Source organism: Camelus ferus, chromosome 9, assembly GCF_009834535.1.
Source record: "Camelus ferus isolate YT-003-E chromosome 9, BCGSAC_Cfer_1.0, whole genome shotgun sequence".
Lineage (NCBI taxonomy): Eukaryota > Metazoa > Chordata > Mammalia > Artiodactyla > Camelidae > Camelus > Camelus ferus.
The window spans coordinates 61710338-61725194 of NC_045704.1; the positions used below are offsets into that span (position 1 = coordinate 61710338).

Genomic DNA, 14857 nt, shown 5'->3' on the forward strand with positions numbered 1-14857 from the left:
TATATATTTATGATACAAATACACTGTCAGGATTTATATTTTGCAAATATATATTCTCCTAATCTGTTGATTTTTTATTTTTCTATGCTGCCTCTTGATGTATGGCATTTTTAAAATATGTTCAAACTTATTACTAAAAAGAGATTCAGAAGAGTTGGACTTTGTAAAGAAGTTTTAGGAATATCTTAATTTACTTTGCTTATGTATTTTTTTAACTTTATATACACACAAGAGTGACACATGATTTAAAAAAACTAGGTCTAAATAAGTTTAAAAGAGCTCTTTTCATAAATATAAAATTCTAAGTAATAAAAGTAGTCATAGTGAAAATGGCAACATATTTTCTTCTTGCTGGTACATAAATGATGACGTATCACACAATCAGTATTGCCTTCGATTTAATTAAGTAACTGTAATCCATTCATTCAATGGTCATTTATTAAGTACTTACTGTCCTAGGTTTAGGGGGTACAATGATGAACCAAACTGAGAACTGAAACTTATGTTATTGTTCAGGAAGCAAGGCAATAAACAATTAAATTCATAAATGTGTTAATTTGGGATAGCAATACATGTTATAAAGACAATAAAACAAGCTAATATTATTATGGAGAGTAATGGTGATAGTAGGTACTTTTACTTCAGAAAAGATGTTTGTGAGGTGATAATATTTGGGCTGAAACATAAATGATGAGAAAGTGCCAAATATGTGATGATTTGGGGAAAGAGCATTTCAGGCAGAGGCATGAGTCAAGGCAAGGATTCCGAAGTAGGAGCAAATTTGCCATGTTGGAGGAACCAAAATGGCAGTAGAAATGAATCATGGTGAACCAGGGGTTAGAGGCTTAGTTGGGGACTAGGTCATTTAGGGTCTTGTAGGTCACTCACTGTAAAAGTGTTAGATTTTATTCTGAGTGCAGCTGGTTTTATTTTTAATTAAATTTAAAATAGGCTTTTGTTCCACAATTCCCTCTGGGTGATTCCCAGAGCTAAAAATGTTATGCTGATTACTTGTAGTGCAGCAGCTTAGCACGTCCACGTAATTCTTCCATTAAGTGCAATGCTGACATTTTAAAGGGAAGCATTATATAAAGCTTTTGCCTTATTCTTATTTAAAGAGTATTCTAATATTTTATTACATAATTGTTATTCTTATATATTATTCTCATTTAAACAATCATTTTAACTGGGGTTGTTAATGAATAAAAAGTTTTGGATTGTAAAGTTCTAGGAATCTTATTTACATTCTTTTGTAAGTAATTATTCTTTTTTTTTTTTAAAGTCATTCCTTTTTTTTTCTTTACATTTTCTAGGTGACTTTATTTATTTAGGGTTTTTCGGGGGTGGGGTGGTTAGGTTTATTTATTTATTATTTTTTTCGGAGGCAGTACTGGGGCTTGAACCCAGGACCTTGTGCATGCTAAGCACACGCTCTACCACTTGAGCTGTACTCTCCCTCCTTGGAAGTAATTATTCTTTATGAAAGTTTTTGCTCTAAATTGTATTTTCCTGTTCTGAAATCTTAACCATCTGCAATTATCATAATTTTATAAAAGAAGTTCCCATTAACTTCCCAGGATAGGAAGGATAAAATGACAGAATAAAAAGTCCTTAAATCTTGAATCAATTTAGCCTTACTTAAAAAAAAATCTCTACATTGAACTAATTTTTTATCATTCACAGAGAACTGACAAAAATCTCATCCATCGCTGCTCAAGAAAACCTTATAAATGCGTAAAGGATACTTACTCTTGATTCTCAAGTAGACTTCACAGAAATGTGCTTATGATAATTCAGAGAAAAAAACACACAACCATAATCAATCTTATTGTCTATTTAAGTGTCTCAGAAAGAAAAATCAGAATGATAAACAACCAAAAATAATTTATGCAATTTTAAATTCTGATGATTATTCCTTAGTAGACTAAATATCTTCCCCAAATCCATGACTAGCTGTTGTATAGGAAATGGTTCCCCAAGTGACTTGACAATTTTCTGCTTTAATTAACTTTGGTTTAAAGAAATAAGCATAAAAGATACTTACATTCTTTTGTTTTTTTAATTTGATTTCAGAATTAATCTAAAAAGTATTATTGCCTTAAAATGTGACCTTCTTAAAATGAAATCTACTTCTGTGGGTGGTACTTGCAGAAAGAATAAATCATTTAAATCAAATTACTCCATCTTTTACTTTCTTAATGCATTAGAGCTAAAATGTATGCTTCTGGGTTTACACATATTTGCATTTTGTGTTGAATATAGATTGATACTAATTATGGATCAAGAAGGAATTTAAAGGCAATTGAGACATATCAGAATGAGGATGATGAAACAGTTACATAGTTTAAGAAGGTCTTTAGAAGTTATGTGTGATGGTAGAAATAGAGACTTTATTCTTATTAATAGGAATTGTATTTATAGAATTTAGTGAGACCATTATTTTTTACATTTCCTATTGCTGTGATATTTGAGAATGTGTGCTCTTAGACCTAATTCTACTTTTAGCCCAGCTTCACATGACCTTGTTTCTACTGCAAGAGCCCAGAGCAGTTTCTCTGTAACATTAGAATATCCAAACTAGATCCGTTGCTGGGGAGAAGAAATTTCAGATTTAAGAACTGGACAGAGGAAACAAAACAGCTAGTTTGATGTATCTACATTCTGTACTTCCCAACAGAACATTTTACTTTCTAACAGCCTCTCACACTGTTGTTCAGTGGTATTCATTCAACAAGCTTTTGACAGTTGTCTATGCCAGCCACTGTCAGGAACCAGCGATGCAAAGATGAATGTCATGGGCCCTGTTCTAAAGTATCACTAATCAGTATAAGCTAGTAATTACAACAGAGTGAGCTATGAAAGCACTGAAAGTGAAGCACGTATCTGTGCCTGGGAAAGCATGGGAAGGCATTAGAGGCAGCTTGGAGGTGGTACGGAATTAAACCAACAGCAACAGAGGTGGAGAGAAAAATCTCTAAACATCAGAAGTACGATACTGCCTCCTCCTACAATTCAAGATGATTTGCTCAGAAGTGAAGGTTATACACTCTCATAACACTGTGCACCTTTCCTTCATTGCATTTATTTCAATGTTTATGTTTAGATTTTGGTTTTTGTGATTACTGAATGATGCTAGACTGTAAGTTCTTTGAGGACAGAACCATGTCCGTTTGTCGTTACTACAATATACACCCCAGTGATGACTTACACGAGGTGTCGGACAAATATGTTGAAAGGGAAAATGAAGTGGGTGGGAGAGTGCTTAGGAGCGTGGCTGGTTGTTTTTCATCCAAAATTGTCAAGTGAAAGAGCCACAGAATCTGTGAAAAGCTTTCCTCTCACCAGAGGGGGCTGCTCTATTGTTTGGCAAGGGATAATTCAGTGAACTTTTCCGTGGCTAGAATTAACCATTTTCCTGTTTCCCTCTTTTTCCCGTTGGATGAATCATCCATTTGCCCTGATTTCAACCTTTTGGTTATTGATTCATCCTCTTTGATTACCTGATACACTATGAACTGGTAACTAGAAAGGTCAGGTGAAGGAGTTTGTTTTTTGATGATTATGCCGCCTTGCTCACTCTTGTTCGTCTGTTGCGAGCAATATAGCTTGTGGGAGATAAAGTCCTCACTTAAGGCATCCAAATTATTTTGCTAAAAACCTAACTCTATGCTAATGAAAATTCCATTCTAACGTAGCAGACAAGAGAAAGAAACCTTGCACTGTTTGTAAAGAGAAACTGGAGTTTGGGAGCTTCTGGATTATCGCTGGGAAGAGAATTCCTTTCTATGACATTCCTGATATGCCCTCCAAATTGCTCGCCTTGAAGGTTTAGCCCGGTCTCGCTGCCTAAAGCGTATTCAGATTGGCAAAGATAAGAGACGCCGAAAGTCACAAGCCACCCCGCCCCTTGCGTCCCAACAGAGTCAGTAAACACCGAGATCGTTTCCCGCAGTTTACGGGGCAGGGAATATAGGAAAACGCATACACCATCTTGGTTGAGGTTAAGCGAAGCGCACTGGCTGGCGTCACTCAACACTCGTGCGCAGGCGTATTAGGGATACGCTCCACCCCACCCCCTCCCGCCTGTGCACGCGCTCGGAGCCCGCAACTCTCGCGAGAGAAGCGAGATTTATTCCTACGTACCGGGCCGTGCTGCTTATGGCGGCGCTGGAGAGGGGGCGCTGAGCTGTTGGGGTGAGTACGACCTCAGGGTCCAACTGGGGGTAGCAAGAAGCCAGGCTAAGGGCAGATGAGAAGACCAAGACAAACGAGAGAGACTTCTGAGTTAGGGTGGGCACTCTTAGAGCTCCGGGTAAGGAAGGTCTCACCGTGAGTTCCTACCCTGGGCTTTTCCACGAGGCCCCGGTTCAGCTGTCTAGGCCTCACGTCAGGCTGCAGAGCCGAAGCGAAGAGTCGAGGCCAGGCGGCCCCGCGTGGTGGTGGTAGTGGTGACTGAAGTGGGGGGAGGGAGCGAAAATGGAGGCTCCGACCGCAGCCAAGATGGAGGTAGGGGTGCGGGGATTGGGCGCGGAGGCTGCTGGGAGTTGTAGTCTGGCTCCTTCCTCCTCTGCGGCTTGGTGGGGGAAACGGGAACTACAAGTCCCGGCGGGCGGGGCGAGGGGGGTGGTGGTGCGGTCCTTTGTGTGAGACTGGAAGAGCCTGAGGCAGAGGATACGGGCCTACTTTTACTCTGGACCCGATAGTTTCTTAGCCGTCCCCTACTTGAGGACCTGACTACGAGTACCAGAGCGCAGTGCGGTAGTGGCGCCTCCTTTGTGTATGTGCTGAGACCCCGCTCCGTCTAAGTGCTTAGAGACACCTCTTTTCTTCGGCCACATCTTGCACAGTAGCGCGGCCGAATTGTCATCCTTCCATTCACCTACAGCTGTCTATCTTGGGTCTCGACACCCAGCCTTCCTCTAAATCTTCCCTTCGGTTTCTTGAGAAAAGGAACCAGCTCCCTAAATGAACTTAGGCGCATGGCTTTACCCGCTCTGTCCTGGGGTTAGGGCGAACTCTGTTATGTGAGAACCCAGTCGAGTTCTCCTGACCACCTTCTCCGATTCTTATGGTGCAAGAGCCTGGCCCACATTGTGCAATGAACGGCTTGGCTTCGTCATTCTATATAGAGTTAGTTTTTTAGAGCCCTGGTCGGAGACACTTTCGAGGTTTTTACTATCCGGTATTCCATCAGTACGAAATCTTAATTCCACGGTTCTTTTTGCTTTTAAAATTTTCCTCTAGAAGCACCCAGATGTCTCCTTTATTGCTTGACTCACAAGTGAGGCAGGGAACACTCTCTAAAACAGCCTTCAGTCTGCAAATACAAAAATCTGAACGTTGTTGTGCGAGGTAATTTCCTTGTTTTGCACCTAAAATGAGCGAAAGAGTGTGATCGTCTTTAAAACAGTTGGGAGACAGGGTGGAGAGGGAGGGAGGATGCCCAGAGGCACTGTGATAGGCAAATCTTGAAATCTATATATATCCTGTAAAAGATTTAGTTTTTTATCAGAATGGTACAAACTGACAGCTCTTGTCCGGAGCTACCAATCTGTAAAAATGTAGGAACCAAACTGTAGTCCACTAGTATAAGTTATTCTATATCAAAACGCTGAGTAATTTTCGAGTTTCCAGAAGGTAAGCATTTTCAATACTACGTTGAGGGGCGATATAATACCTTGGTGCCCTTTTGGTACTAACCAATATTGGGTATTCTTGATGTGGGTAAGGAGGGGTTTTATATACTTGAATAGGCATATATGCCTGAGTCATAAAATCTTGATAAATTTTCAGCCTTGTTTCTTTTTTCCTTTTAGCCATAGGCCCAAAATAAAAGAGATGGTAGTGGTTTGAGTGATTTTGCAGCTGCTTTGGATGTTTACCATGTAGATGAGTATTTATAGCAGCTGAGTTGAAAACTAAAGTATTTGAGGCACAGAAGATAGGTTTTCTCTTTTTGTAAATAAGTTCTGACTTAACAAGTATGACCTTTAGAGTATGGTCGAAAATTCTGGTAAATTCCTAACAAATCAAAAATGAGAATGTGAAAGCTGACATGTAGTTCCTGCTTTATCCCACTCCTGTTTTCCTCTGCCTCCATCTGAAGACACGATGCAGGACCATACAGCATTTTAAAATACATATTTTCTTTTAAATTGTGGTAAAATATACATAACAGAATTTTCTGTTTTAATCTTCTTTTGAAGTGTACAGTTCAGTAACATTAAGTTCATTCACATTGTTGTAAGGATCATACTTCTCACAAGGTAGTTGAAACAGATGGCCATGTGGACAGATTTTTAAGGAGTTGAATTTGAGGACTGCATTACAAAATAAAAATTTTGAGATCTTGTTAAATAAATACAAGACATTGATTTGCCTTCTTAGTTTAGTCTTTTCAAAAAACAGAGGGGAAACTACTTTGCGATCTTTGACCCAGACTGTCTCATGGAGAGCTGTAAAACTTGTAGGATTTTTCATAATAGAGAATTACAGCTAGAAGAATTGTAAATATTTTTTAAGACTTAATAGCTAGAATGTCTTCAGTGTTGAAACTACTGTGGTGAGAGTGACTTGCTTTCTAGAGTCCCATCATTTCTTGCTGTTAAATGCTTTCTGCCAAATCAGGATTTTAAGAAATTCCGTTGTCTTTGTATTAGATTGTTTTCCACTTGCATGTGTGAGTACCTAGTTAAAAAGCAAAGTAAATCATAACTTTTTTTCGGTATGTACTGCCAAGCCTGAGGAATTCTGACATGTTTCTGTTGTGCTACATTCTTTTATTAGGGGTATTAAGCTGAATATGGTACACTGAATGATTATTTTTAGAGCATTCCTTAATGTTCTTTTATGCTGAAGTAATACATTAGTGTGTAGTTGAAAATAAAATAACCAGCAATTTATTCACATTGAACCAGTAGGCTCTCCATTGATTTGTAGTTACAGCTGGTACATAGCCAGTTATTTGCACTTCTGCTTCTCAGATGTAGTAAGTACAAACTCCTGCTATGGTCAGGTTTGCTAGATACTGCCTCCTTGAGTGAAAGTCTTTGCCCAAGGGCCTTACATACACTGTCGCTTTATTGGGCAAGCCAGTGCCACCATCACTATACCTGCTCTGGTCAATGTGATAGCCACCAGCCTTGTGTGACCATTCTGCACTTGAACTGTGCACAATTCTGAATTGAAATGTGTTGTGGATTTTGAGGAATTAAAAAAAAAAGTCACTTCCTGTGGGAAGTGATGACATTTTGAATTTACTTGATTAAATAAGATAATTAAAATTAGTTTTGCCTGTTTCTTTCAACGTTACTATCATTACTAGAAAATTTTAAATTACAGATATGGCTTGCACTGTTATTTCTGTTAAACAGTGCTGATCTATACTATTCTCTGGTTTTTGTGTCTGTAACATTTCTTTAGTTTCCTCCTGCCCTGGCATTTGTCCTGTTTCAAAGTATTAGTATACGTAAAAGCAGTTAAGTGATGAGTGGGTATATAATTTTAAATATCTTAGTAATTAACAACTCAGTACAATTGTTATTACTAAAGTAAACATATACAAAAAAGATAGTTGCAGCAATTTCCACTCAACATGGTGATGACTTAGACTCTTTTAAGGTGGTTAATTGTCCAAACTGTATCATTTTCCTTAAATCCCAAAGTACAACTGAACTAAAACCTATTAGGCACTTAAGTTACACAGGTTAGAGAAAAGTATGATATGTCTTGATTTAATACATCAAGAAATATGAACTGGGGAATTAAGGCAAGAATGAATATTATCCATAAAAATTACCAGTAGAGAGCCTTTTCAGTCCCATGCTACCTATTTAGGTCTTTTCTCAAAGGAAGAAGTACCCGGAAGAAAGTGGGTTAGGTGAAGACTTTTATAGACTGGTTTAACATTTCATTAACATTCTTCCCAAGTGAATGCTGTACAGACTTTGAGAATAATTTGTCAAAATGATAAACTGGGTTATATGATACATTTTAGATGAATTAACACCATATAATTGTATTAGCTCAACATGTATTAATTTAATGCCTACTGTGTGCCTGGCTTATGCTAGGCCTTTAAGATAAAGCACCGAACTGGAGGAAACAGTAAATAACAAAACAGGTGATCGTAATTTTAGGACAGGTGAAATGGAGCATGACTGTTTGGATTATCAGTTCAAGTAAAAGGAATTCGGCTTTAACTCCTAAAACAGCGTGACATAATAGTTGATAATTAACTTACGGTGATAGTGTTCACCTACTGAGCAAAGGGAAAAGGATTTGATTATTTAGCAATCAGGGAGACTCTCAGATCCACATTTAAATTGATCGTTAGTTTTTTGATTAGTACTTTGTAGTTCATGTGACTTAAGAAGTGTCTAGCTTTTGGAGGGGATGTAGGGGATGCACTTAAGTTCAGAAGGTTAAAGCAAAAGAATTTGTCAGTATTACCCATGAATGTTAATTTTGGCATGAGTGGATAGCCAATTTATTAATATGTCCAGTGGGTATTTTTTAAAAGAAGAGGTTACTTCTTGATTGGATAATTAAGACTTTATACAGTTAACCAAAACTTTTTAACATTGGTAGAACTGTTTGCCAACTTGAATTGTGTCTTTTACCTATTATAGATTAATTATCTTTTTGCTATATTAGTTTCTGCTGTGGTTAAGTTTAGCAATACTGGGTTAGGTACTAAAGGGGGCTGTGATAAAGGAATAAACTTGAGTTTGTCTTTCAGAAATTTGAAATATAATTGAAAGAACAAGGTACATAAACATGAAGTAAGTAAAGTACAGAAATGATTTGGTTCCAAAAAGAATGATGCAGACAGTGGGAATTAATGCTTCCCATAGTGAAAATTAAGATATTAAATCTGTACTGAAATGCTCAGGAAAGGCTTTTTTTTTTTTTTTTTTTTTTTTTTGGTCACATTGAAGATGGCAAAATATATCTTTGTGGACAGATGCATAGGCACAAAGACTAGAATTCAGGAATCTCCCAAGATTTGTGTTTAAGAGTTAGGAAAATGCACCTATCTAGAAGAACTGGACAGCAGTAGAAGATAAAGTTGGTAAGGTAGAATAGAGACATCTTGAATGGTGGTTGTTTAACACTGACTGCAAGTCAGAAACACCTTGGGGTGGGGTAGGGGGAGAAAATATACCAATGCCTGGGACTTATTCCCAGTTAGATTAGAATCTCAGGGTGGGATCCAGGCTTTGTTTTTGTTTTGTTTTGTTTTGTTTTCGTTTTTTTTTCATTTGCCCAGGTGGATAGGATGTGCAGCCAGGATTAAGAACTTCCCATTTAGAGTGCTGGAAAAATCACTGAGGATTTTGGACAAGGAGATGAGATGAATGAGATGAAATTGGAATTTTAGATAAATCAGTCTGGTAGTGTTATGTGACAGAAAATGGAAAGGGTTGACACTAGAAATTAGGTGTGTCAGACACCTGGACCAAAATTTGGTGTCATTTAGGACCAAAGATATCTTGAAATGTTGATAAGACTTGCAACATCGAGTGTGGAGGTGGAGAGGGAGGACTCAGAGACCATTACAGAAGTGACCCGACATCAGGCAGGTTTAATTACTCTTGGGGGAGTGGGCATAGGTATTTCTTAAAGCTTCCCAATTGATTGGAGATCCACTGCTCTGAGTATCTAGTCTGGGTAATAGAATGATCCAAATAAAAGATCTGACAAATGTAACATTTGATATTTGAAATAACAGTATAAAGTCATGGAATGTTAGATAAAACCAATGGCTACAGATCAGCTGTTAATAAAATAAGTTTTCATTTTGCATAGGAGAAACAAACTCAGGGAGATTAAATATAACTTGTTTGTGGCATTTTACTGGTAAGCGTCAGTGTGATTAGAATTGAGCTCTCCTACTCTTAAGTCATTTCATCAGCTCTGAGTAATCATTTTTTATAGCTAATACAAAGCACAATTCTGAGGTTTTGTTTATAAATATATTTCATTTCTCTTCCCTTCTCAATTGTTTCTCTTCTATAGACATTTCTCATCTGTTTATGGCAATAGCTTGAATGAGATGTCTGTTTCCTTCACTAAGTCATCTCTCATAGGATTTCAAGACTTAATACCCTTTCATCAAGAACTAGGTTCTCTGTTTCCTGTTATATCAAGTTGAAGTGCTTCATAATCTGGCTCTGCTGCACCTGTCACACTATATATCTCATTTCACTTTAACCCAGCCCTAGCTAGTCTATTGATTCCTCTGAAACAGCAAGCCATACTTGTTGCCACAGTCACTCATGCTACTAGTAAAGCTCCCTTGGTTCTAGGCATAGAAAATCATATACATGATCTCTGCTCTGAAGGAACTTAGAATCTAGTTGCATACTCTGGCTTGGTTTATGTGATATTTCATGCCTGGACTGCTCAGCTGTTTTCTTTCTCTGAAAAATCTGCCTTTCTCCAAATTAAGCTGAAATACTCCACCTCTTATTAAAAGCCTTCTCTGATCATACTTGCCATGTTGCTTTGAGGCACAGACAGTGGTGAATAAATAATAAGTAATGTATGTAGTATAGTATGTGACACAGTACATATCCAGATATTAGTTGAGCAGGTTAATTTTTGGCATTTTATCCTATATTCTGTTTTTTCCTCCTTGTATAACTCTTCTCAACAAGAATGCAGACTGATGGCAGGAACTTTTTATATTCTCCACAGTACCTAACAGTGCTAGATAATTACAAAACTCTTATACTAAATTGACTATTATGCTGTGTAACTTAGAGCTTATTTAGGGGAAGGGGTGTCAGTAAGGACTATGAAATGATTTCTGGTATTGAGTGTGTAGTACCAAAGGAAATACCTGTTAGCAGTTGAGAGATTGCTCAAATGACATCAAATGTGTGTGCTTCCAAGTTTCCTGTAGTGCTTGATTCTAAGTTAATGAAATGAGCTTATCCCCCCACCTGCCATCTGTCCCTGATTCTTTTATGTAAGTTATAGTTAATATCTTTGTTTTTTATCTCTAGTATGAAGTGTAACAGAACATACTTTACCACCTGAAACTGCTGCTTCAAGTTCAGATCAGGCAAGGAACAAACCTCGAAACAACCAAGACCAAAGAAGAGTACACTTAAGTTGAAGACACAACACTTGATCTGAAACAAGAAGTTTGTGCCTACTCAACAGCTTTGAAAGAGCACTTCCCGACGCTGCTAGTAGTCTTTGTTTTCTTCAGTGCTGTGCTGTGAGATTGCCCGGTGCAGCAGCAGTTGTATTCTTTATTAGCTTCATAGATCATTTTCTCTCGCTCTCTCTCTCTTTTTTTTTTAATACTAGCAACTTTCATTCTTTGAAACGTGTGCTGAAAAAGAAGAAATCAGCAAATACTACTGAAAGTGCAATATTTGATTATCACTGCGAGGTAGGTCTATAGTTTCCTGTTGTCAAGAATCAGTTTATAATTCTGGATTTTCTGATTTCTTGGTTAAATATAAAATTTAAATTTGTTCTCTTCTAAAGGTATTCTGAAAATGATGTATATTCTCAACTATTAGTCTAAAAATATCAACACTAGGTTATTTAATTATTGCTTCTTGTTAGATGAGGACAGTATTTATGGCCAGAACTGGGATTTTTCACCCAATATTGTGTTTATTAATACATACAGATCTCTTGATTCATTGATCTTTTAGAAAAACTCCATTTGTACTATTTAGAAGTTAGAGTTTCAGATAGGAGTGCCTTTTACAATCTTGTTAGAGGTAACCTTGAGTAAAGAAAGCCTACAAGAAAGGGAAATTTGAAGGTGAGTACTACTATGTTTAAAGGGAGATGAGTCTTTGGTGGAGGTATAGAGCTAACAATTAGCAGATTCAAGGAAGTCTGAAAACACATGGTATATATTGAGTAGTCCATTATGAACAGTAGAGAGTACAGTTTTGTGGGACAGAGAGAGAAACTGGAAAGGGAGGCTTACTGGAGGCAGGTTCTTAAGGGCCCACTTTATTTGACATTTTTTAGGAAGGTCACCAGATGTTTATAAGCAAGGGCTTAATGAATTTTGTATTTCAAATCTGAGATAATTTATTGCTTCAGATTTTGATGTTACATATTCAGAAGTATATCTTTAAAAGACAAGTAGTGCCACTTTTAAGGAATGGGCTAAGGATGGGATGCCCGTTAAGACCAGTGGACAGAGTGTAAGAAAGATAAAGTTAGGGTAAAGGCAGAGAGAAGAGGTAGACACTAGGTGTTTTAATAGTAGAAGTGGTAGAACTATTGACCTATTGCATATGAAGATGAGGCTGGAGGGAATTGATTTAGTCTATCCAGTTGTCCAAGTTAGAAACTTTTTTTCATAGGAATAGGGAAGTTCAGGTAGGGACTTGTGGAAATCTGTTGTGTTTATTAGATAGTAATCCGAAGTTGAGAAAATATTGTTTGGAATGTTAAAACAGTGGCTGTTTGGGAGAGGTAAGATTGTGGTGGGCAGTTTTCCTTTTTCATCTTTAGTTCTTAGATTTTTTTTAAGATCAGCAGAAATAAAGGTTTGAAATTCAAAAAGGAGTCATCACTTTATAGGTAATAAATGAAGAAGTACCAAAGAAGAGAATGCTCAAAGGAATAGAGGTAGTCAGCAAAGAATGCTAAGGAAGATAATTCCAAGAAGATAAACATTTTGTAAAATGCTGCATTGATCAAATGAAATGGGGAATGAAAACAGGTCATTCCTAGGTGGTTATCTTAAAAGCTTCATCACCGTTTCAAGAAGCACTTGAGCCTTTATCTCCAATTTATTTAAAGATTGAGAGCTTACTGTGGTAATGATCTTACTGTGGGCCAGAATTATTCCTTAATTTAAAACTATGACTAATAACTATTTAAATTACCCATAAACAGACACTTAATTACTCAGTTTTAAGGTCATTGTACTGTTTGCTTTTTCTATTTGTTCCTTTCTACCTTCTCTTTAAAAATTATTTTTGACTGTCATCGATTGTGCTGGATTGGTAAAATAATGGAGATTGAAATTGTATTGTTTTATCTTTACTATTCAAAGGGTAAAAGACTAGATGCTAAAGCTTTCATTGACATGATTTATAGAAATGGATTAAAAGCAGAAGGGCTTTTTGTTTAGCCTAATTTTTGTCTTCTGAGTGTTAATTTATTACATGAACATTTTAAAATGTATAAATAAACCCACATGCTCCCATAGCTGTCAGAAGTTAGGTTGTATATGTTAATACACATATTTATAAACATAACAGTTGGGGTGGGAGATATTAACAGTAAAACATGTTCTTGTTGTACAGTTGTGAATTATTCCAATTAAAAAGAGTACAGTTAAGGAAACAGATTTGGTAATGCATTAGAACACCAGATTTTTAGAGACTTCTGGAAAAAACAGTAAAAGTAGTACATAATTAGGAGTGAATAAATATTGAGGAGTGGGATTGGCCCTAAAAATATCAAGGAAGAATAAGGCTTATAAGAAGTTTGGTTGGCATGTAAAGATAGACTTGATTGCTTTGGTGAGAATTTTGATCAAGACAGTTTAAGGTGACAGAAGAAAGCAAAGCTAGGAACATTAAAAGAAAACTGAAGCCCCAGGTAAATGAGAAGATAACAGGGTAACTTGCTATAAGTGTGGAAATAGCTAATGGAGACTTGTGACCAGAGTCTTGATTGTTTTTTCAGAGGTAGGTATGGGAACTTCGGATCTTGCTTTCTATCCCTAGCAAAAGTCCAGGAGCAAACCGGTAAAAAAAAAAAAAAAAGATACTTCTATAAGGCCATTTGACAGTATCTCATGATAGTATAATGATTAGTTTGGAGAAATACAGATTGGGTAATAAACATTCAAAGGCGTTGACTAATGGACTGATTTTTCAGAGAATTCTCTGGGTATGTGCTGCCAGATTCTATCCTTGCCCTACTTTTAAAAAATAATTTAGTAATAAGTAGTTATGTCTGTACTTAGGTACTATGCACTTCAGGTTTTTGTATGAAGTAACCCTAACCATCCCAGCAACTCTGTGAGGTGGGTATTAAGGAAGGACATAGAATGCTTAAAAGATAGCTTACAAAGGCTAATAATTTTAAATTATCCCTATAAGTTGGAACTCCAGGTTAACCAACAAAAGAAATTTAAAAGCATTAGATTAGTTTTTTCTTTCTTAGCAAATGATCAGTTCTAGAAGAATTAAAAGGAGAAAACCTGATTTTACTAATTTATTAAGAAATGATCTGGAGGGTTTTTTTTTTTAAGTTATACAAAGTTTCTAAAGACTAAACATAATCACTCACTACTCTATATATATTGGTCAGGATACAATAAGAATAATAGTGAAATATGCTTTAGTGAATAATTGTTTAGAACATATCCAGAAGACAGCAATTAGTATGAAAAACGTTGCATTCAGAAAACTGAAAGGAACAAAAGAAGTTAAGGGAAATTATATGTAGGTTAAGAATACAAAGTCATTTTTTAAAACTCTTATAGTGAATTAGGTTGCCTTTTCTAAACTAATTCCTTTTCAGTGTGAGGCAAGCAGAGTAGGTTAGAAAGGGGCAGGGGCTGGGGGCAACTCAGTGATGTTACAAGAAGAAATTACAAATCATAGAATTTTGATTTTTTTCCCCCCTAGGGAATTCAAAAATCACATAGGCCATCGGTTTTCATATGAGGAAACAATCCCAGAGAAGTTAAAAGTATGGGAAACAAGACTAAGTTCTATATTCTTCAGGGAAATTTAGTTGATTTCTTGAACTAGAAGTGAATTAAATTTAACTTGAGGGTCTTTACAAATTTTTTTTTACGGGGATTAATGTTAATGACTTGGGATGGGGACTTTTGTCTCCTCTGTTCACT

At 36.7% G+C, this 14857-nt stretch overlaps 1 protein-coding gene across 6 annotated transcripts in view; it reads left to right on the forward strand.

The window, feature by feature from the left end:
- The first annotated feature begins 4037 nt into the window (after positions 1 to 4037).
- CSDE1 (cold shock domain containing E1) overlaps positions 4038 to 14857 on the forward strand; it is a 35387-nt gene continuing 24567 nt past the window's right edge. For all 6 annotated transcript variants that reach the window (XM_032486977.1, XM_006193161.2, XM_032486978.1 and 3 more), the window contains exons 1-2: positions 4038 to 4194; positions 11013 to 11407. The gene's annotated coding sequence lies outside the window, so the exon portion shown is untranslated. The remainder of the gene's footprint in view (positions 4195 to 11012; positions 11408 to 14857) is intronic.